We start from the raw sequence: 22,420 nt of genomic DNA, 5'->3' as shown, positions 1-22,420 counted from the left end.
GCGTGCAGTGTGTTCCGTGATTTTTCTACCGCGTTTTGTCTTCTTCCTCGAACGATGAAAACCGCATATGCTATAAGTAAATAAATTAAACGAAAATCCAGTACGTTGTAACATCGATCGAAACTTTCTAACCAAAGGCACATTTGCGCACCATCCTTTTCTTATTTTTATCATTTTGTACGTAAAAGACACGAGACACCGTGTACAATATGTAATACCGTGTTCCTTTTGGAAAACAATTTCGAACGCACGGAAATCCTGTCTACATTTCCGCGCGTCTGTGTTGCCTCTGTTCGCTGAATTCCTGTAAGCGAAAGTTGACCGCGTAATTTCATTTTGCTCCATCGAGGTTCGATCCCCGCTTGAATCCGCGCGATTTGAGACGCATAACCAACGGGATCGATGGTAACGTGACCAGAGGTCGATCACGAAATCGAAATCACCGAGAGATTCGACCCGAAGTGGTTAAACGGATCGTGACAATGACGTCGGGTCACTTCCGTGTAAATCAGCGCTTGCTGCTGCCGAATATTGCAACCTTCTGCCTGAATAATACAATAATTTATCGAGAGCATTGTTACACGGCCAGATGAAAAGTACGTGGTAGTCCGCACAAAAGTCACATTCGTGTAACCGATACTTGCGATAAATTGAATTATCATCTGGACCGTGTCCTTCCTCTCTTTTACCTTCCACTTCTTCTTCTTTGCTCTTAAAATCGTTTTACACTCGATCTTGTCTTTTTGTATCGTTAAGAAATTTTTAAGGAATCCTTGCCAATGTATGTCATTTTTTAAGTACAACGGCATTTGTTGCGAATTGTCGACTAAAGAGCAACCGGTCGGGTCAAACCGATCGGTCGATATCGCGTTCCTCGAACGGATCAACGCTCAAGGTGGAGGAGGTTTGATAGATCGAGTGTTAGAGTAATCTAGCTCTGTATTTCCACTCGTTGTATAAAAGTAACGTTTGACGTTATGAACACGGCGGTGGTAAGATCTCGTTGGGAGTGAAGTATTTCAGTCGCACGATGCGATGTCTGATGATCAACTGTCCTGCTACGTTGCTGATTCTCTCTACCAGCCGTTGGGTTTCGTCCGCCCATCGTGCCCTTCCGGCTGGTCCTTTCCCGGGATTTTTTACCTGACCTCGGAGTCGTTAGGTTTACAGCTCGGGGAGAACATGTAATTCGGAATTTCCTAAAGAAGGGAATGGGCCCGTCCGTGGCATAAACGGACGGTGACTCAAAATTGCGAACAGGATTAAACGTACGAACATTATTTGAGGTATCACGTTGTGTTCATAATTTTCGTACAATTTGTTGAATTTGCAATTGAACGACGGAATACCTAACATCGTCATATGTTGCACGTTACACTCGCAAGTCAATTCTATCGTTAATGTCATGTATCATTTTTATCATTAATTAAATCAAACATAATTTTCGTACAATTTGTTGAATTTGTAATTGAACGACGGAATACCTAACATCGTCATATGTTGCACGTTACACTCGCAAGTCACTTCTATCGTTAATGTCATGTATCATTTTTACCATTAATCAAATCAAACATAATTTTCGTACAATTTGTTGAATTTGCAATTGAACGACGGAATACCTAACATCGTCATATGTTGCACGTTACACTCGCAAGTCAATTCTATCGTTAATGTCATGTATCATTTTTACCATTAATCAAATCAAACATAATTTTCGTACAATTTGTTGAATTTGTAATTGAACGACGGAATACCTAACATCGTCATATGTTGCACGTTACACTCGCAAGTCACTTCTATCGTTAATGTCATGTATCATTTTTACCATTAATCAAATCAAACATAATTTTCGTACAATTTGTTGAATTTGCAATTGAACGACGGAATACCTAACATCGTCATATGTTGCACGTTACACTCGCAAGTCAATTCTATCGTTAATGTCATGTATCATTTTTATCATTAATCAAATCAAACATAATTTTCGTACAATTTGTTGAATTTGTAATTGAACGACGGAACACCTAACATCGTCATATGTTGCACGTTACTCTCGCAAGTCAATTCTATCGTTAATGTCATGTATCATTTTTATCATTAATCAAATCAAACATAATTTTCGTACAATTTGTTGAATTTGCAATTGAACGACGGAATACCTAACATCGTCATATGTTGCACGTTACACTCGCAAGTCAATTCTATCGTTAATGTCATGTATCATTTTTACCATTAATCAAATCAAACATAATTTTCGTACAATTTGTTGAATTTGCAATTGAACGACGGAATACCTAACATCGTCATATGTTGCACGTTATACTCGCAAGTCAATTCTATCGTTAATGTCATGTATCATTTTTATCATTACTCAAATCAAACATAATTTTCGTACAATTTGTTGAATTTGCAATTGAACGACGGAATACCTAACATCGTCATATGTTGCACGTTACACTCGCAAGTCAATTCTATCGTTAATGTCATGTATCATTTTTACCATTAATCAAATCAAACATAATTTTCGTACAATTTGTTGAATTTGTAATTGAACGACGGAATACCTAACATCGTCATATGTTGCACGTTACACTCGCAAGTCAATTCTATCGTTAATGTCATGTATCATTTTTACCATTAATCAAATCAAACATAATTTTCGTACAATTTGTTGAATTTGCAATTGAACGACGGAATACCTAACATCGTCATATGTTGCACGTTATACTCGCAAGTCAATTCTATCGTTAATGTCATGTATCATTTTTATCATTACTCAAATCAAACATAATTTTCGTACAATTTGTTGAATTTGCAATTGAACGACGGAATACCTAACATCGTCATATGTTGCACGTTACACTCGCAAGTCAATTCTATCGTTAATGTCATGTATCATTTTTACCATTAATCAAATCAAACATAATTTTCGTACAATTTGTTGAATTTGTAATTGAACGACGGAATACCTAACATCGTCATATGTTGCACGTTACACTCGCAAGTCAATTCTATCGTTAATGTCATGTATCATTTTTACCATTAATCAAATCAAACATAATTTTCGTACAATTTGTTGAATTTGTAATTGAACGACGGAATACCTAACATCGTCATATGTTGCACGTTACACTCGCAAGTCAATTCTATCGTTAATGTCAAGTATCATTTTTATCGTTAATCAAATCAAAATAGTTACTGCTCGCTCAAAAGATAAACATCTTGGTGAAAAAATCCAATACTACTCCACCAATCGCTGGACGAGCTCCGAAAGAAAAATCATATTGCGATCTAAAAGGTCGAAGACGGGATTCTCGAAAAACAAATTACCGTTTTATCGATGAAATTTCTTATTCGCATACACAAATATTCTTTTACGCGCTTACGAAGCAGCGATTCCAATTCCTTATAAAGGGAAAATAATGGTAATCCGTTTGTCTGCTTGAACTTTTTCGCTCCCTGGTTCTTCCACTGCTCTGCCGTCGTGCTCCCCCTCATTTATCGTTTCGTATCCATATGATATCTTGTTTACCTCTCCACTATCCTCCAGGCTTTTTCTCGGCGATGGCCCGGTCTCCCACCGGAATCGCCATCCATTTCTATTTCTTGAAGAGCGTACCTCTGTCGCCCGTTGGAATTCGTAAAAAGAAGCATTTGCGAATTAATGGTAAACACTCGGTGGTTCGGTTCCCATCGTGAGAAAACGTTTCCCCGGCAAACTCGACTAGGGAAACAGCTTCGAAAGGCAATCGTCCGCGGCGTTTTCTCTCGATTTGTCCACCTTAGATCAATTAGAGCGTCGAATTTTCCAGCTACTCGCAGTTAACTGAGAAGATTTGGAGAGCTACTATAATAAATAATACGTTCGTTTTAATGGAATTATTTTGATCGTTCGGAAAAAGTATTTCGAAAAAAGAAGAATTCCGAAGAACTGGATTCCTCCTCTTGTTGAATCCTCTTTACTTATTCTTTGTTCTTTCCTTGCTCTCGTCATTTGTATATTCATATTGTTACCGTTGCCATGTTTTGTACGTTTCATGTATTTAAAAGAATTTCATTCACTTATGGAACTTTTAGGAGATGGAATTGATTGTTGAAAAATGTAGAGCTTGTAAGACGTTGTTTCGAACTTCTGCGAAGTATCTGTATCTCATTTATAATGTAAAATGTTTTACATTTTCGAGCAGAGTTTTATTCATTGGAATCTTCATAAGATGAAGTTCAAAATTTAAAACGTGTAAGACGTTCCTTTTACATTTTTCTGAAATTCTATCTCACTGTTACGATAAAATGTAATAGTTTGTTAGGTATTGTAAAATTTCAGATATATTTCGAAATAATTGAACCTTTCGATTTAGTGGTAAAACGTGGAGAAAAGAAAAATGTGAAATTATTTAGTGGCTTTTGTATTGGAAGACTAAACACATACGATTCTTCGCAATTTTTTTAAATATAATGCCACTATAATTGGGTCTAAATTGGAACTGAAAGCGTTCCACGGAAGCCAAGGCTTGCTTTAAAGGGGCATAAAGCTTTCATTGTGCGCACTGTCGTTTCTACGGTCTCTACAATTCATCAAAGTCGAACGGATCTATTTTAAATTGAAAACGAGAAGCATATTGGGAATTACGTTTTCATTTAACCGCGTATATTTTCTCATTATTGTTTCAGTAAATGATTTAACTTCTTATTATTCTGAATTAAACTTCGTCTCACCGTATAATTTATTACGCGTTACTTTTTATGCCATTTTTATACCGATCGATTTTTAAAACATGTCGTACAAGTTCAAAACAACTATATTACTTTTTTAGTTCTATTAGAAACTGTCGAGCACTAAATGTATCGCCGTTACTATTTCATGTTTGTTGGAACATTTAGTACAATATTTGTTTGGTATAATATTCGTTGATCGTTAGAACGATGGGTAGAAATTTTTCGCATCGTTTCACTCGACAACTGTTAAACTCTAGAACGAAACTACGTATAGAAGGAATTTCAGTAATCGAAATGAACGCCAGTCATGAATGTAATAGAATTTGTTTGATGGAATTTTCATTGGTTTGGGCACAATTTCCTGTCTTCTTATTGAAACATGACAAATACATAGAATCGAAGAAATATTTCTGCAAAAGTTACGATTGACGTTATAACCGAGCAGAAATCTTTAAAAACGAACAATATAATTATGTTAAATAATAATATCGAACGAAAATATAATGCAGATGAATACCGCTCGCCTCTTTTTTTTAAAAAGATGATTCGCGATTAATTAAAAAGATGATTTTCGTTTTAATTAAAAATTTGTTAAAATTCGCATTTCATATGTTTATGCGTGAAATTCGGCTCTCTCGCAGCTTTAAATATTAATTAAGTAAAATTTCAACAGCGAAACCTACTTAATCGAATTTTGATTTTAACTGGAATTTTGTTCATTTATTAACTTCCACAGCGTAAGCTGTATTTTCTCTTATACTTCTATTCGGTAGATCGGTGAAAAACGAGGATTGTTTAACGCATTGAACGCGGAAGACGATTTCCTATTTCCTTGCGGATGATCCCTGGATAAATAGACACGTGTTATGGAAAAATAGATTTCCGACAGCAGGGACCTCCTTCGATTTTGTGTACCGCGTTGAATATGCGAAAAACATCGATTAAACGATCGATGGATCGTCGAAGGTGTATACATTTAAAAGTAAATATTTCTGTTCCACCAAACAATTCAGCACCGTTGAAAATTCAATGTCGAAAAATTGCGAGTTGTCTGAATTATTACTTCGATATGAAACAAAGTGAGATTTGTTGATAAGTGAATCGCGGGTTTCTTTTACGCGAAACAAGCATTTTTTACATCGTGTGATATCGAAAATTAGTTTTTTGCTAGAGACAGATTAAATCTGCACCGATTTTCATAGAAATTTCACGAACTTGACAAACACGCTCGTACGACCAGGAGTTTCGTAGCGATCGAAATATCGCAAGATACGAACGAACAATCGATCGAGCATTAAATCGATTCCACTCGACGACGTACAACGTAACACGATCATCGCGTAACGTACGATAAATACAATCGATGGAAGAATCGAATGTTTCACCGGCTCTCAAGCAAACTCACAGAGTTGCAATTAACAATAAAACACCTGAAAATCACAAGAAATAACAGAATGGAATCTTTCGATGATAATGTCGTTAATTAGGAAATTAGTAAAATTTTCAATTACGTTGCTTCTTCCCTTCAATAGAAAATGTTACATTATTAATTGTTAAAATTTGTTCTCCGCAATATTCGGTTTGCCATTGTTGATACGTAAAAACATCGTTCGAAACTGGATGAAAAATTCAATTCTTGCACCGAATCGTACGTTACAAATTTGTACGAAGGCAGGATGAATAAATCCTGCTTTCAAAATCATGGAAATATTCCTAATGGATCTTTAATCTTCGTTCGATCGAATGAGTATTAACGATGAAATTTTCACGGCCGCGTCCTGCGCGATATGCAAATAACGGCAACGCCATTCGCGAGTGAGTAAGAACATTTTCGTGTGCATGCGTGTGTACGGTCTTTGTATGTGTGCGTCCCCGCGTATGTATCTTCGAGTACGAGTACACGAGCTATTCGGAACGCATTTGATAAGAAACGAAAAAGAAGAAAAAGAAAAAAACAGGTCGTAAGTAAGATAAAGTAACGTAAGAGAAAAAAACAAAGTATTACGAAGTTAGAGAAAGTAAGTGACACGGGACTTATCCCGATCGGAGATTGAAAAATCATGCGCAGAAGGGGAAAAGTCGCCGTTGTACCATTAGATACGCACAGCGAAGCTTGACATTTGATAAGTTGATAGATGCTTGTGAATTTTTATAATTTAGAATTTTTACCGAATATTAGTTCTATGTACTTTAGCTACTAGCGAGTACTTGTAAATTGAACTTAAATCTGCGAAGAGATCGATGCGACCCAATAAGACGATATTTAATCGACGCAGAGCTCTTAGTGCCATCGATTATATGTAATTATAATCGATTGTAAAAGATTAATCTGCTTGCACTTGTATCGTACAAATTTTTATTTTGATCCCATTTGAAGCTATTTGTTAACTATCAAAGCTTCGAGCCATTTATTGCATTAATAATTTAAATATCGCATTAATAATTTTAATAATTGCATCGAAGATAAATAAGGTATAAAACAAACCAGCGATACTCGATTGATGCAATTTTTGTACCTGCGTTTCAGACGTACGCGGTATAAGGAATAAAGCAAAAGCTACAGAATCTATTCTTTTTGTATGTAAAATAAAACGACGATTTTTCCCGATATAATTACACAAAGTGTCTATTTCGATCTTCGATTCGGATTCCGTTTGTCAGAGTGCATGTGTGTAAAAATCGAAGAAGATTCGTGTAAAGTCTTCGGCTCGATATACTTGCTCATCGCTAATCACGTCTCATCATTCATAGTAATATATCCACGATACGGTAACGATAAAGTAAATAAGAAGACATGTCTATAAGCATCTGTAAGCTATTGGTACTATTAATGGTCGTTAACGCGGTTAGGGTGGCGCAGACACGTTGTAGGGAAATTCCATTTTCGTGGGACGGGAGAAAGGACGAAAGCGGAAAAGGAAACGATAGAAAATTAATTTAACGTCGATATTCGCTGTTCACTATTTGTAAGATTCGACAAGGTAAATACAATAAAATTCATAGTACCTAATCGATCCTGTACTTTATTTGAATTCAGCCTAACCTGTTAGGTCGATCCATAAGTAACGCGATTTTTCGAAACTTGGATTTAATAATTATTTAATAACTGATAATTAATAATAATTTGTCATGACAGAGACACGATAAATGGGACACAGGAAATGTAGCAAGTAGATGAAAAACGATTATAGAAGATGAGAGAAAATACGTTGTTAATTAATCGCTGATAAATAGATTTTTATCTTCGGTTGACATACATATTGAAAACATTCACACTGCTTATGAGATTGCCGGATAAAAACCTATTTGAATCGTTGAATAATTACGCAACGATATAATCCACAAGTGAAGCGATATTTATCAAGAGCTCTGTCAAATCTTTTGCATAAAGAATTACTTTGGAAAATTATTTAAAAAACAGTCGCGTTATTTATGGCATCGTGCAATAAAAACCTCTTCTGATTGCTGTAAAATTTAAACGGACGAGATAATCCCCAAAAGGAACGATATATATTAAGAGTTCGTTTCCAAATTCCTCATATAGAGAATTATTCTGGCAAATTACCTACAAACTTTTGGCAATTAAAGTACCCGTTTCCAAATATCACACGCAACCAAGGTTTCAAGCGATATTTATATTTCGCGTTCCAAAGTGCAATTATCAAACATAGGAAATTTTATTCATTCCGAAGAGGTTCGTTCTCCAAATAATTATGATCGAACGTGCTCATCACGGTGTGCCATTGAAGCAATCGCGCGATATTAATTTAACGCGTGACCCGACGCTTCATTCCTAATATTTCTATCACCTCACGTACGCTTTAAACCCATTTTCTTTCTCCGCCATCGTGCCGGCGTAATTTGTTCGATCGAAGAGCCGGAAAACTCGATAGGCTCGCACGTTCGCGAGATTCTCTTCCCCGTAAGCCTATGTCCTGGTACACTTGACACGAAATTTTACGATACTACACGCTTAACGGTGAATTTATTCTGAAGCAGGTCTTCGTCACAGTACCATCCACGGTCTCAAGAAGAAGAAGAAAGGAATCAGGTCAGCACCGCAATAAATCGGCATACGTACGCGCGGTCGTGAGAGTTTTCTCATTTCCATAACTTAGCATGCGGCGCGGTTATGTAGCCGAGACCTCAAGGAGGCCTTTCAGGCCTCGCCGCTGTCGCATTCATATTCGACCGGTGGAAACGCAGTTAATTTTTCAGAATCATCGTCCCGGCTAAGGAAATTACACGATCAAAAAGCACGGAATGCGTCTTAATTAAACGCGCTGTCCCGAAAATCGCATCTCTGGCCATCCACCGAGACAACGCACGATGCAGAAATAAAAGCGTAACAAGTGAACGTACCTTCGGATAGAACAAAATATAGGAGCAGAAGTTTCCGCTGTTCGTCACTTCCAATACGTGAACGAAAATTGTTTTCTACAATGTTATTTAATGCTTTGATTGCCACGTTCGAGCGCTTCAACTTCTTACAATTGTAAAAATTGAATGAGAATTGACAGTTAGGGCATTTTGAATATAACCGATAAATAGAAGATACTTTGAGATAAAAAGCCTCCCATTTAACGATTAAATATTTTTATTAGAACATCGATAAAAAAAAAATGGGAACAAATCTTGCATCTAACGGTGCACTGTGTTAAAACACTTTAAACATATAATAAATGTGGCTCGTCGATACAACCTGGACGATAGGTGGTCACCTTTTTGGTTCGATTCTTAGCAATTTTTCATCCCAACTGTTTAACATTTTTTTTATACCACTCTCTGCAAAATTTTCCTGCCAGATACGCTTGCCCTTCTTTCTTCCGCGTTTCGCGTCGCGATCTTTGTCGAATAAGTATATTTCACGGCTCTGGTGAATGGCACCGTGTAAGGTGCATTGCGATTGCCATTCTAAAATCCGATACCTCGATTTTTGTTTTTGTCGCTCGTTTATGGAGTATCATCGCGTTTGGAATTGATGTATTTAACGATAACTCTAAAGCTAACTTTATGTACCACTCGAGGGTTCTTCTATGTGGTGTAGAATACGCTATCGTTCGATCTGATAAATCTACGACACATGTTCCTCTGTTGTGATCTACCACTACCATCGGTTTATCGCAAACATAATTTTTTCACCTCTACCATTTTAGGCGAATGTTTCGTCGAAATTATAAAAATAATCCTAATACTGTTTACTAATATCTTCTACGCGTTTCAACGATATATTCTGCACGTTTTGCTTGCGACGAAATAACGAAAGCGAATAGTTTGTTGAAATAAACGAAGCCTCGTTACGATATGTCGCTATCATCTATTACCAAGGCGCCACGATGGTCATTCGTGACCACCAATAAGATAAACGGTCCATTGGCGAAGAACGTTGTCTTACATCGTCGATTTATTATTATTTTGTCATTATATGCTCCGAATAACAAAAATACTCCCGTGGCGTGCTGAGCGAAACGTGTGATTTCGACGTGGCAGTCAAAGCGTTAAGCTGTTAAAATTTGAAATTGATCAACAAATTCTTGAAACGCTTTAGTATCGTTTAAGATGTTCTATTTGAAAAACGTGAGTGTGTTTAATACGTTTTTGCTTAAGGCTGAAGCACAAATGATTGATAAATAATACGATATAGGATTTTTTAATTTTAGTGTATTAATATTAGTGTATAATGTATAGTCATATTTAATATAATCAGCATTAATTAAGCAATTGAGTTTACAGTTTGTGCAAATATAATTAAACGTATACCAACAAAGTGGAAATTATCTTTCATGAATATTGCATAAATTGCATACGATATTGACGAACAAACACGTCTCTATGTTGCCTAATTAACCGCTATGAATGCGTAGCTCTTTGTGTATCGGTAACATCACGACATCGCAATCTTTCATAATAATTCAATAATAAACTCAATCAATAATTCATACTTCCATAATTCAACTTCTTCGAATTAATTCCACTCACTTTACATTCGACTCAAACAACGATAAAGTAATATTATATTACATATACGATAATCTTTCCAAAATATATACTGTTTCAATAAACAATTTCTCTAAATATTCAATCACGATTTTAAATATCACAGATGCGATAAATGGAAAATCTGCATTTGTACAATTTCTAGCCGTATAATTTTTATTTCAGTCAGATTCGTGCCATTTCTCTGCTCTTTGCGGTGGAACAGAAGCAAAAAGGGAATAGCCTTCCGTCATAATTTCGCATCATGATGGCACGATGCTACTATGTCGTGGTTGGAATCTCTGGACGCATGCCGGTGGTCGGCCATGTATCATCGTGACACAACTTCGCTGCCTGAATTTACAAAAAAAAGGAAAAAAAGACAGGGGTTGGATGACTAGGGTGCGTTCCCACAGACATCTAATTCTTCAGCCGCCCTATTTCCTTAAAAAATGTAACGACTTGTCGACGTCCTATTGAAATTACGATTTTACCCATAACGATAAAATTCATTAGAAAAATACGAAAATACCATCTCTACAAATGCATTATTCGAATAAATTCTTCCAAACATGGACAAAAATCTCCTCCATAGGAATTAAATTCCACCCTTTCCCTTTTAATTGACAATAAAATTACACTGGATTGCGTTACAACGTTTCGCCTTTTCTAAGATTAATTTTCCCGTATTCCGATGCTAATTCACGTTGGTTAGTTTATATTCATACGCGTGCGAGGCGCAGATATTTTTGCATATTAAACGAATCACTTCATATTTCTGCTCCCTGTAAAGCACGTACATAAAAATCCAAATTGGTAAATCTGTTATTCCTATTAGGATAAATTTCAGAGTCATTTATTACGAGGGAACGTTTAACGCGGAACAGATTCGGCTAGTTTTTCACTAAATTAGAAAATTACATCTCACGGAGATTTAATTAAATTCGGTGAATCCGTGGCACTGACCGTAGGACGACGAGAAGTTATTGCGCGAGAGCGTAATCGCAGAAACTAGCCGACCAGACGAAAATAAATGCGTTTTGGCCAGACTGTCACGTGATTACGCGACCATAGTATTCGTTACAATGAAGAGTGACTTCTGTTTGATCATCCGCGTATTTACGTCCAAGAAAAATTACTATGTTCCAAGACGAAGATTTCTATACTTTTCAGGTTGATGATTGAAAAGTGAAACACCCAGTATTTTCGGTATTTTCATATTTTTCGTGTCTTCTTATTTATGATGATATTCAAGATGCGTTACTTTATTTGCAAAATGATGGTATTTACTTTTGGTTACGGGATTGAAATCTAGTTACAGCCTCACGAATTATTTTAAAATGAAATTTTCTCTTTTATAATCCGGCTTGTCGGTATCCTGAGTACGAGTAAAATAAACAAGCGAAGAATAAATTAATTATAATTTAAGTTCATTCTTCTACAAATTATATTCGACGAAGCTAAAATTGTCTCTGATTTTACAAAAATATCGATGGTGGAATTTCAAATGAAGTTTTCTCGATGTAACGTTAAATTTCACAGTTGTAAGTAGTATAGGTCGACCATTTATTCTCTCGGTTTCTCTAGTTTCTCCCCTCTGTGCCGTTAATGGTTGCGAACCATAAAGGTTGTGAACTAAATAGCGAGTACCTTTTTTCATTTTCTCAGTAATAATAGCTTAACAAGAGAAACTTTTCGAACTTTACCAGGCGATCGTAAAATAAACGAACGTGATTTTAACATTCGAAAATCAGAAATATATCAAGACGTATATAATTCCAGGTGGTGGTTATTTATATATGGAGAAAATATTCAGATTAATAAATATAGTACTCTCATCGCGATTAACTATCGTAGAAATTCATCCTGTTCCAAAAAATCCGGCCAATTTCGACCCCATTGTTAAGATCGATGAATAAGATTAGGATTTCTATAATCGTGTTCAAACATATTCAGGTTCGCTGATAACGCAATAATGGTAGTGAAAGGCTTTCATCAAAACCGACTGCCATTAACAAAGAGCGAATACTGGTGAATCTTACGAAGGAAATAATCGAAAATCTGACGCGGTGTAAATCAAAAACGTGCCTTCGCGCTCCATCTCCATATAGAACATTGGAAGAACTCTACGTTTGTTCAACCAAACACATTTAACTGCCTGAAAAGCTCCGATGAACTAAGAATTTGGAAGATATTTGTAAAATACCGAATATTCAATTATTGAACGATTTGAAGCATTCTAAATTATGAATCATTTTTTATTCTACTGTTCTATTGTTTACTGTACTTTTATTCCACTATTCTACCATTCTACTATTCTATTAGGGTCTGCAGGTATATTCCAGTTTTGGATTATCGGTAAAATATGGACAATTTTTTCGACGGACATCGATAAACTTTTAAAAGATGTTGACAAACTGAAGGGAACTTTAGTTTACAAATAAAGTTTATTGTTCGCTGTTTGGTTTATTTTAAGTGGAATGACAATTATTAATGGCGCATAATATCGCGTAATAGATGGTATAACTCGCATGGCAGTAATCGATATTGTATAACACAACAATGCGTGACAGTGTGTGGTGGTAATGAATGCCATGTAATACATTGTGTCGACGCCATTGCATAACACATTGCTCTGACAATTAACAATTTGATATTCATATGTTACACGAACACACTCCAGAGAATATCGTTTTCTAAATATTGATTTGACAGATGGCGACATTAATGGAAGGGACGATGAAAAATAACTTCTACTATTCCAGGGATGAAACGATATTCCGTAGCTATTTAATTAAAATGGAAATAGAGAATGTAATAATCAAAGCTACTACATACTCTGGATAAATTAATACCTCTGTCAAACTGAATCCTTCATTAATATCTCTCCGTACATTAGCTGTATAGTGTAATCAATATACGGTTACGAGCATTACGTAATATTTGTTTACCATAGTAACCGTAATAATAACGTCGAATAGAAAGCCCGTGAATCAGAAATCAGAGAAATTCATCTCCTGCTCGAAAGTTTTACCACATCTTCTATATTTGATAAAAATTTTTACCTTCCACGTGGATTACGAATTTTAAATTGTGCGCATCTTTTAATAAAATCGTTAATCTACTAGTAGCATATGCTTTCGTTATCGTATAAACTATCACGTTAAATTTCATATGAAAACATTATTTATCTAGAATTTTTCCCAATTTCAAAGCGAACGCATCTAATATCTGCTCCGAGACTTTTGAGCTGGCAAAATTTAGTCAAAATTGGAAGACAACCATACAGCAAAGAAATATTGGCAATGCTTTGATCCATAATACGTGTAAAATCAGATCGATTACTTAATAGGTAACGATAAGCCTTATGGAACAATTGCTAATTGTAAACATAAAAAATTGAAAAATATTAATATTATCGCACGATCGCTGGTGACTTTCTTCCAATGATAATTACTGTTTACTTATAATAATCGCAGTTTACTTTTTACAATCTACAGAATAGCGAGACGCGATTCAGAATACACGTGTCTCGACCGTCTTGTATTTAATCGATAACCCAGATATCGATCGAACACCGATCGTTTCCTTGATTTCCCTTTTCGATTTGACGTTATACACTCGACCGTTAAATACTGACAACGATATAATCCACGAACTTCTATTAACTGTACCTATCGATTGATAAGAACTACGAATATTATTCAAAGGAGCGTTTCAAAATAAAATCTATCAGCGAACTAGTGGAACAAGCGGTATAAACCAGAATGAAACGTAGAAGATGTAACAGGCTTAAAATTGCAGGATGGTCGGATCATTTATCGAACGCCAGTCTCGGTTCGATAAGAGACCAAGGAATGCACTTGATAGGGTTTCATCGGAATTCGAAACAGGCCCGGGACTGAAGCAAGAGTAGACGATCTCGCGTTTGCTCGTCTACATGCATATACAGGTAACAGCGTGCACGTAAAGGATGCACGTACAAAGCCGTGTGTACACGTATCGGTAGTCACTATGTTGCCTGTAGTCTCCTGTGTATGTACTATTACAGTGTATATAATCGGTACGGGTCAACACGTCGACAGAGAACGTCCATTACTTCATCAAACCCCGGTCATCGTCGACGGATCCGTCCACCGCCAATTTGCCAACAATAGCGACACTGGACCGTGTATATAAACGGCTTGACACTTGGACCATCCCAAATGGGACACCTTCCACCGACTATATTGCCTCAGCCAGCTGTACATTCTGCTCTCCTTATGGCTGACTTCTCCTCTCCTTAACTTACGTCATTACCGATGATTACGCCACTCTTATTAGCTTGTGATAGAGATTTGTATTTATGGAGCAATTTCGAGCGATTTTCTAGTCATTTGCTTGTCAAAGTGGTCTGATTTATTGGGAAATACTTGGATAATTCGACTTTTGATGAAGCGTACTCGGAACGTTTGACAGATTATTGGTTCGATAAAATTGTAGGTGTACGATAACTTTGTCTAGACAACAGAGGACGAACGTTAGTATTAGTATTAGGAGTATTTTATGAGGAAATAATACACGCACAACGTGTTTTGTTTTATGTTATTTTGTCGCATTACGTACGATCCATTTTCTTCTGTTGAAATAAACACAGCGATATTTCACAGACTTGGTTTCGCGTTTGTACGAAGGTGCACTGTTATAAAACACACGTTTACGAAAGAAAGACACTTTCCTAATACTATGTTAAATCTGATAGAATTGATTTATCAGATGAATCACAATTCCGCGTGTGTAGAACGCGAACGTTTATACATTTTTAGGAAATTTAAAGCTGTCAAAATCCACAGAGTTCGTACAATATAGAGGAGCATATGAAACAAAAGTGGAGATATTTAACGAACGAAACAAATTTCTTTAGTTACGTTTGTAAAAATATAAAAATGAATACGGACGAGTATTTTCAGCTTTCGTTAATTCTATGAAACTTTATGATCATGCCTACGTTCTAAAACTATCCCACGACTAAATGCAGCCTCGTCATTATAATAATCCAACCTTCTTCTTATCGTCTTGCTAAAACTCACTCGTTCGCGAAACAATTACGAAGTAAATTTTCTCTTGCCAATATATCTTCCTTCGTCCATCGTCTTCGCTTCAACGCGGTGTCCGCAGTTCTTTTAATGGTCTTTTCCCATTTTCATACCACCGACCAGATGTTTTAGGGCGTAGAAAGTCAGCGGCCGGAAGGTCGGCAATCTTCGGTTAAGTAAACCCACGGGTCGGTTTAATTGCATCGTTTAATCGCGGCAGGTGGGCCGCGGGATTAATTATTTAAAGCCCCTTAGGCTAACGTCGAATTAATGGACACAGCGCCGCAATGCCACCGCGGCATCGATAATTCTGCAGTTCTGTGGCTTCTCCCATTGGTCCTGGGACGCGTGCCGCTCCTACGACATGGGCAACCGGGCTACGTATCTCGTCCGATGCTTAACCATCGCCTTTCTGGCGATCTGTTTGTGCGGTTGCTTCGACCATCGAACAACATCCTCTTCAAGGAAGCTGCTGGCAAAGATCGATCGGCTTTACGTCGTCGTCGAGCTGACTTCTCCCAGTTTCGAATTAACGAAGCAGAAATGTCTTGCCGTGGTCGTTCAACCCGTTCATTGCCATCGTGCCAATGTTCTTTGTCATAAAACCATTCACATTGTTTGAACGCGTACAGTGGAAATATTTGAACATTCGACATAGAAAACCTTGATACGTAACAGCGTATTATGCGCGTTATGTAAAACATTTTGAAATTTAAAAGTTACAGGGTAGTTTGTTGGAAACACTGTCTTCGATTTTTCCCTCTAGAGTTTACCGCAATTAATAATTTTTCAATTACTTTCCTCCGCGAGGTTTATTAATCTAATACAGCGTAGGAAAAGAACGAAGGAACAAAATTCATTATCATCGCGTAGTGTACAAAAGAATAACCTAGGGGGAATTAATTATTCCCGGATAGTGTACTAATTGAGTTGTTCCCTCTAAAAGTGTTGTTTGAGTTAAAAATATATAATTTATCTAATTAAAACTTCTCCAAAGCTTTCAGAACTTGGAGAATAAAAAATTACACTTCCCCCGTGAATCAGAAATGGAACATTTCGAAGATTAAAAAGTTTCAAGGAACTTGAATCGATGATTTTTATCCTGGAATTAAACAGTGAAAATCTAATGGACGTTACCTTTTATCCAATTGTTACGCGGCTTTCGGAGTGGACAGGTCGTCAAATTTTTATAACGAAGCCGACGCATGAAACTTTTGATTACAGAGCACGCGAGAATATTTTATTTCACGGTCAGTTCGTAGCGTTTACGAGCAATAACGCGACAATTTTACGGATCAAACCCTTCACGGTAAGAAACATAACTGTGCGCCTTGATAAAATTATTGTTCTCTTGGTTTATGAGTGCACGAACAAACGATCTTTATCGTCGGAACAAAAGAGGGACCGCACTCGAGCATTTTTCTTTGAAAGGAAAATAAACGAGCAGGCGATGTTCAATGCGCCAAGTGGATCGTAAACATTCGATGCATAGGCGACGGTCTGGTCGTAGAATTTGAAAAAATAGCCTGAAACTTTCAATTCGATTATTTTACCATTGAATTTCTTTTTTAGCGAATGCACCGCTACGCGTAATTCGTAGATATAATATCGATTATGCGTATTAACACAAGCTATAAGTAGATTTATTCAAAATGTTTATATTATTCTAACTACTAAATGTACAAATTATGTAGAACGCATCAAGTCATGCGATATTTGTGCTAGAATAATTTATGAAGGTACCGAAATGTAAATTGTTCCAACCACTCATGAAGCACAATGACGTATATATCTCTTCTGTAATGAAATTCTCAATGTAGAGTGGACGATGATTTTAACGCAAACGATTACTAGCTGCTGCACATCCTGTGCAAACGGAACAAATGAAATAGGAATAGAACATTAATTTCGTCTCAGATTAAAACTTCTCGATAATTTTTCAAAGTAAATAACACTGATATTTCAAATTATATTCTGTCGGGTAAAACACGAAAGGAATATCAAAGTGAGTTACAGCCAGCCACATTGATCAACTTTATGAATCGAAAAATAAGGAACAACGATGATATTACAAATATTGTCTTTTTAAATTCACATCAGAATTTACCATTATTTACGCTGTGTTCTTGCGATGGATGAACTTGAGGAAATAAATCATCTGTTTCTTAAACTTTTTAATCGTATAGTCAAATAATGAAATTAAGAAATTGATAAAAGGAGGAAGTTGATCAATTTGGCTTCTAAGAGGCTCGTTTGAACGACGTAAATGAAACTGATAAAATTTGGATTAATGTTAAATAAACAAACTTTGATTACATAAGTATAACTCCGATGCACCAGGAAAATAGTTCCAAGTAACGAAACAACATAAATAGTTTCCTTACGTCGTCCAATAAGACCGCATTTTTCAGAAACAAATTAATTACGTATCTATTTATCGATTTCGGACCCTGTTCGATACCATCGGATTCTCTCGAACAAGCGTTATAACGAACAAATATAATTATAATCTGAAATTCGACCAAACTTGCAGGAATTGTTTCCCGGCAACTACACCGATACTCATTGAACATTAACATCACAATGAACTACAGTTATTAAATTCCTTTCGAAGTAATTACAGCGAGAACTTTCGCCAATGAAAAGCTTAATCGAATCAACACTGACCGTTCGATGCGCTAAAATTCCATGTTTAAATTCAAAAATACGATCACAATTTTTTCAGGAATTATTATTTTTCATATTACTTGACACGACGGATCAGATCCGCAGACTAAAATGACCCTTTAGATTTAAGCATTAGATTCAACTGGAATCAAACGTACTATAAACTCTTCTGATCCAAGTTACAGTATCACGCCAAAATAATTTACTTATAATTCTCAATGAGAATTGATCGTAAAAAGTCTACCAAATAAAAAAAAAATATATTTTTCACAGGGAACATATACTATAGTTCTTATTGTTCATCTTTATCTATTAGTTTATATTTCTTTATACAGGGTGGTTGGTAACTGGTAGTACAAGCGGAAAGGGGGTGATTCTGCGCGAAAAAAGAAGTCGAAAATATAGAATAAAAATTTTTCATTTGAGGCTTTGTTTTCGAGAAAATCGACTTTAAATTTTCGCTCGGTACGCATCCACTTTATCGCGTCTCGTTATAACGGACCTCACTGTAGATCGTTGTCTCGATTGAATGTAACGTCAGCAGCATATTTCGATTTCTTACAAAACAAACTACCGGAATTATTAGAAGATGTACCGTCGAGAACTAGAGGAAGTTTAATTTTTCAACAAGACGGTGCACCGCCACATTTTAATCGTCATGCGAGAGATTTTTTAAACCAACATTACCAAGGCTGGGTTGGTCGTGCTGGAACAATAGCTTGGCCACCACGCTCTCCTGACTTAACTCCGCTTGACTTTTATTTATGGAGCCATATTAAATCAATTGTCTATTCTGAAGAAATCGCAAGTTGCGAGCAATTGAAAGAAAAGATCATTGTAGCTTTTCATACTTTAAAACGATCGAATACGTTAGAAAGCGTTCATAGAAATTTAATTAGAAGAGCAGAAGTACGTGTTCGGCAGAATGGGCAACATTTTCAGCAATTTGTGTAATAATAAACTTTATGATTACTTCGTATTATTTCATTATGTATTCCTAATTTTCCGTTACGGCAAAAACAAACTTAAACTGCGATAATATCCATCGAGACAACGATCTACAGTGTGATCCGTTATAACGAGACGCGATAAAGTGCACGCGTACCGAGCGAAAATTCAAAGTCGATTTTCTCGGAAACAAAGCCTCGAACGAAAAATTTTTATTCTATATTTTCGACTTCTTTTTTCACGTAGAATTACCCCCTTTCCACTTGTACCTCCAGTTACCAACCACCCTGTATATTATTCTATATTATATCCCATCTTGTTCTATTCATACACGCTCGCATCTTTTCAATAATATATTGATTATATCGTAAATGATCGTACAGGATCGACGCGAAAGAAAACTGCAGATGATGGCGTATTTGTGAATTAAATTTTCATGGTCGCGGATATAACATTCGGCGTTGTTACGCAAAATCCGGTAAAGGAGCACGTTATGATCGGTAGTATCGCCGCGTTTGACATTCGTTTAATTAATTACTTTGCTAATGAAATTTTTTATTGCGGGTCGCGATACCGTATTATGATTGAAGTCGTTTCGACCGTTTAAGGGTGGCCCGGGTGGCTTTACCGACGAACAGAAATGTTTTTGTTCCGGTTAAACTCACGATGCTCAACGAAACTTTAAGCTTCCTTGGGAAACTGTTCTTAGGGAAAACCGTTACACGAGAAACCCGGCAAAGTTGCTTAAGTAACTAAAGAAAATTCTTTGCTGGTGTACTCAGCCTTCTAATGCAGACAGAATTTGCCACCGAGTTAATTCCAAATACCAGTTTCAGCAGGATTCTTTTAAAATAAATAGAATTATACGTATACGAAGATTCAGACCAATTAGCTAAAATCTAATATCTTGGAATACCTTGCACACTGTTTCTGGAAATCATGATTAAAAATTCGACGTTATATGACGATTATTTCATTGTAAATAATTTTAAATGACTTAACGATAATCTAACTTTACTTATCTTTAACATTTTGCTTTCCTTCCATTTCTTTCTCTCCATCGATAAATACGTATACCTGATAGTTTTATGCGAACCTTAAAAGTACAAAAATGCACAAAATGCTTACAATGCGCAAAGATACTTAACGTAGAATATTCCCTGTAATTTCTAACGAGCGAAACAAATTTCGGTGTTTTTCAAATTCGAAATATTTCAGCGATTTTTGGTATATTTCTTTGCTTGTATTTATAGAAATATGTATACGTATAAAAATCCGTAACCAAATAATAAATAACAGTGTTCGTTAAAAATCCTCGGTTCCATAAACAGTCACTAAATTTCTGCGTCACATCGAAGTACAACGAAATTGGACACAAAAGAAATGAGTTGTCAAACGAACACGAGGGAAAACGATCGGCATCGAGAAATCTCTCCTGAAAATCTGACTGGAAAAACAGAGACAACCTCCGTTCATTTTTTGTCAGGTCGTGTTGGAAGCAGCGTTTCGGTATTCTCCAGGGAATCCCCCTCCTTCTCCGCGACGTTCTTCCTTTCGAACTAATGAGATCGAATCAGGCCAAGGTATGTTCCCAGAGACCGATAGCAAGGATCGAACTACGCTTCCTTAATTTCGTTATCCTGCGATGAACGCATATATCAAAGAGGTCGCGTTCGTGACAAACTTCTTGATTATCCACGGGTGCACTCGCCATGGGGTGAAACGAATGGCACACGGTCGCGAAAAACAGGGAACTAACGCGGAATTAACGACCATTTGGAAAGCTCGATACGCGACACAAATCTAATCGCATCGATCTTTTTTCGTATTGGTTGCACGGTTTTGCTCGAGTTCCATCATAGACACGAAATGAAATCAGAGAAACGTCGTAATTAGAATTGTAAATGCCGACAAAGACTCGTTTCCTCTAACTTCGAGCACATTGTCGGATCATCGTTAACAGATCACATCGATATTGATACTTCTGCGTCTAATGACGCACACGTTGCGTCATCGATCGTTTTCGAAATAATTTGCCATTGGAGGAAAAATCCGAATAAAGAATTCTACCTCTTCGCAAGTCTCCGGTATAATTCTTATTATCGTACTAATACATGTAGGAATGTTATATTATAAGTTAATAGAAAACAGTATGATAAATACAATATCGTTGCACTCACACGAAATCGAATATAATACCGCGTTTCGCGTATTCGTTTCTCATTAATTCTACGACACAACAACACAAGGAACTTCACACGACCACGATAAATTCAACTCTGACAGCACTTTCCACGCTCATTTTTCTCTTAACGAACCTTGGTAACGCTCACAACACTCCTTGTCAACATTAACATATCTTGACAACGTTTATAAACAGTTACCCCTCACGCCACGTCCTTCCCTGACGTCACACCATCCTACATACATTCAAGTCATTTTTCATTCTAATCATCCTTAGCCTTTTTATAGTTATTTTGACGTTTGTCAAGATGAATATTATCTAGCCACAACGAACAGTCTCTGGTTTTCTCTTAAGGCGCGAAAGCGTTAATTATTACAAGTTTCGCGATATTTGTCTCCCCGTTACTCTTTATTCTAAAATAATTACAAATATGGTGAAATAATTACAATAATGGCTTAGGTGCTTGTTACTCTATAGATTATCGTCATCGTTAATGAAACGTAAAAATTTCTTAATTCGAAACTTGATTTCTTCGATCACGCTCGTGGCAAGAATCGGGTCACGGGAGAGATTACTCGTTTGACATTGTAATAAGTACAAAAAAAAAAAAAAATAAAAAAGGAAGAAGAGAGTAGGAGGGGCAGCGAGAAAGAAACGAATAAAAAATGAGCTGAATATCGAGAATGGGGAAGGGCAAACAGTATCTACGCGTTCGGGACTTTTAAATTACTTATCTTCCGGTGTAGCCGGCCACCAGATAAAGGGGATGACCCGAAACTCTCGTTAACGCATTAATCTTTTCTGGATCCTCGCGTTTCTAGTCATTTTTTGCACGACTCACACGGATTCACGG

The 22,420-nt window shown here is 36.5% G+C and overlaps 1 long non-coding RNA gene across 1 annotated transcript in view; it reads right to left on the bottom strand.

Moving 5' to 3' along the window:
• Positions 1-22,420, bottom strand: part of LOC138178063 (uncharacterized) — a 272,249-nt gene that overhangs the window by 10,560 nt on the left and 239,269 nt on the right. The gene's annotated exons all lie outside the window — the stretch shown is intronic.

The sequence above is a fragment of the Bombus flavifrons genome, chromosome 3, assembly GCF_040668555.2.
Source record: "Bombus flavifrons isolate JBK064 chromosome 3, iyBomFlav1_principal, whole genome shotgun sequence".
In the NCBI taxonomy this organism is placed as follows: domain Eukaryota; kingdom Metazoa; phylum Arthropoda; class Insecta; order Hymenoptera; family Apidae; genus Bombus; species Bombus flavifrons.
Note: the sequence above shows the minus strand (reverse complement) of the source record. Positions and strands in the feature narration are given on the sequence as shown.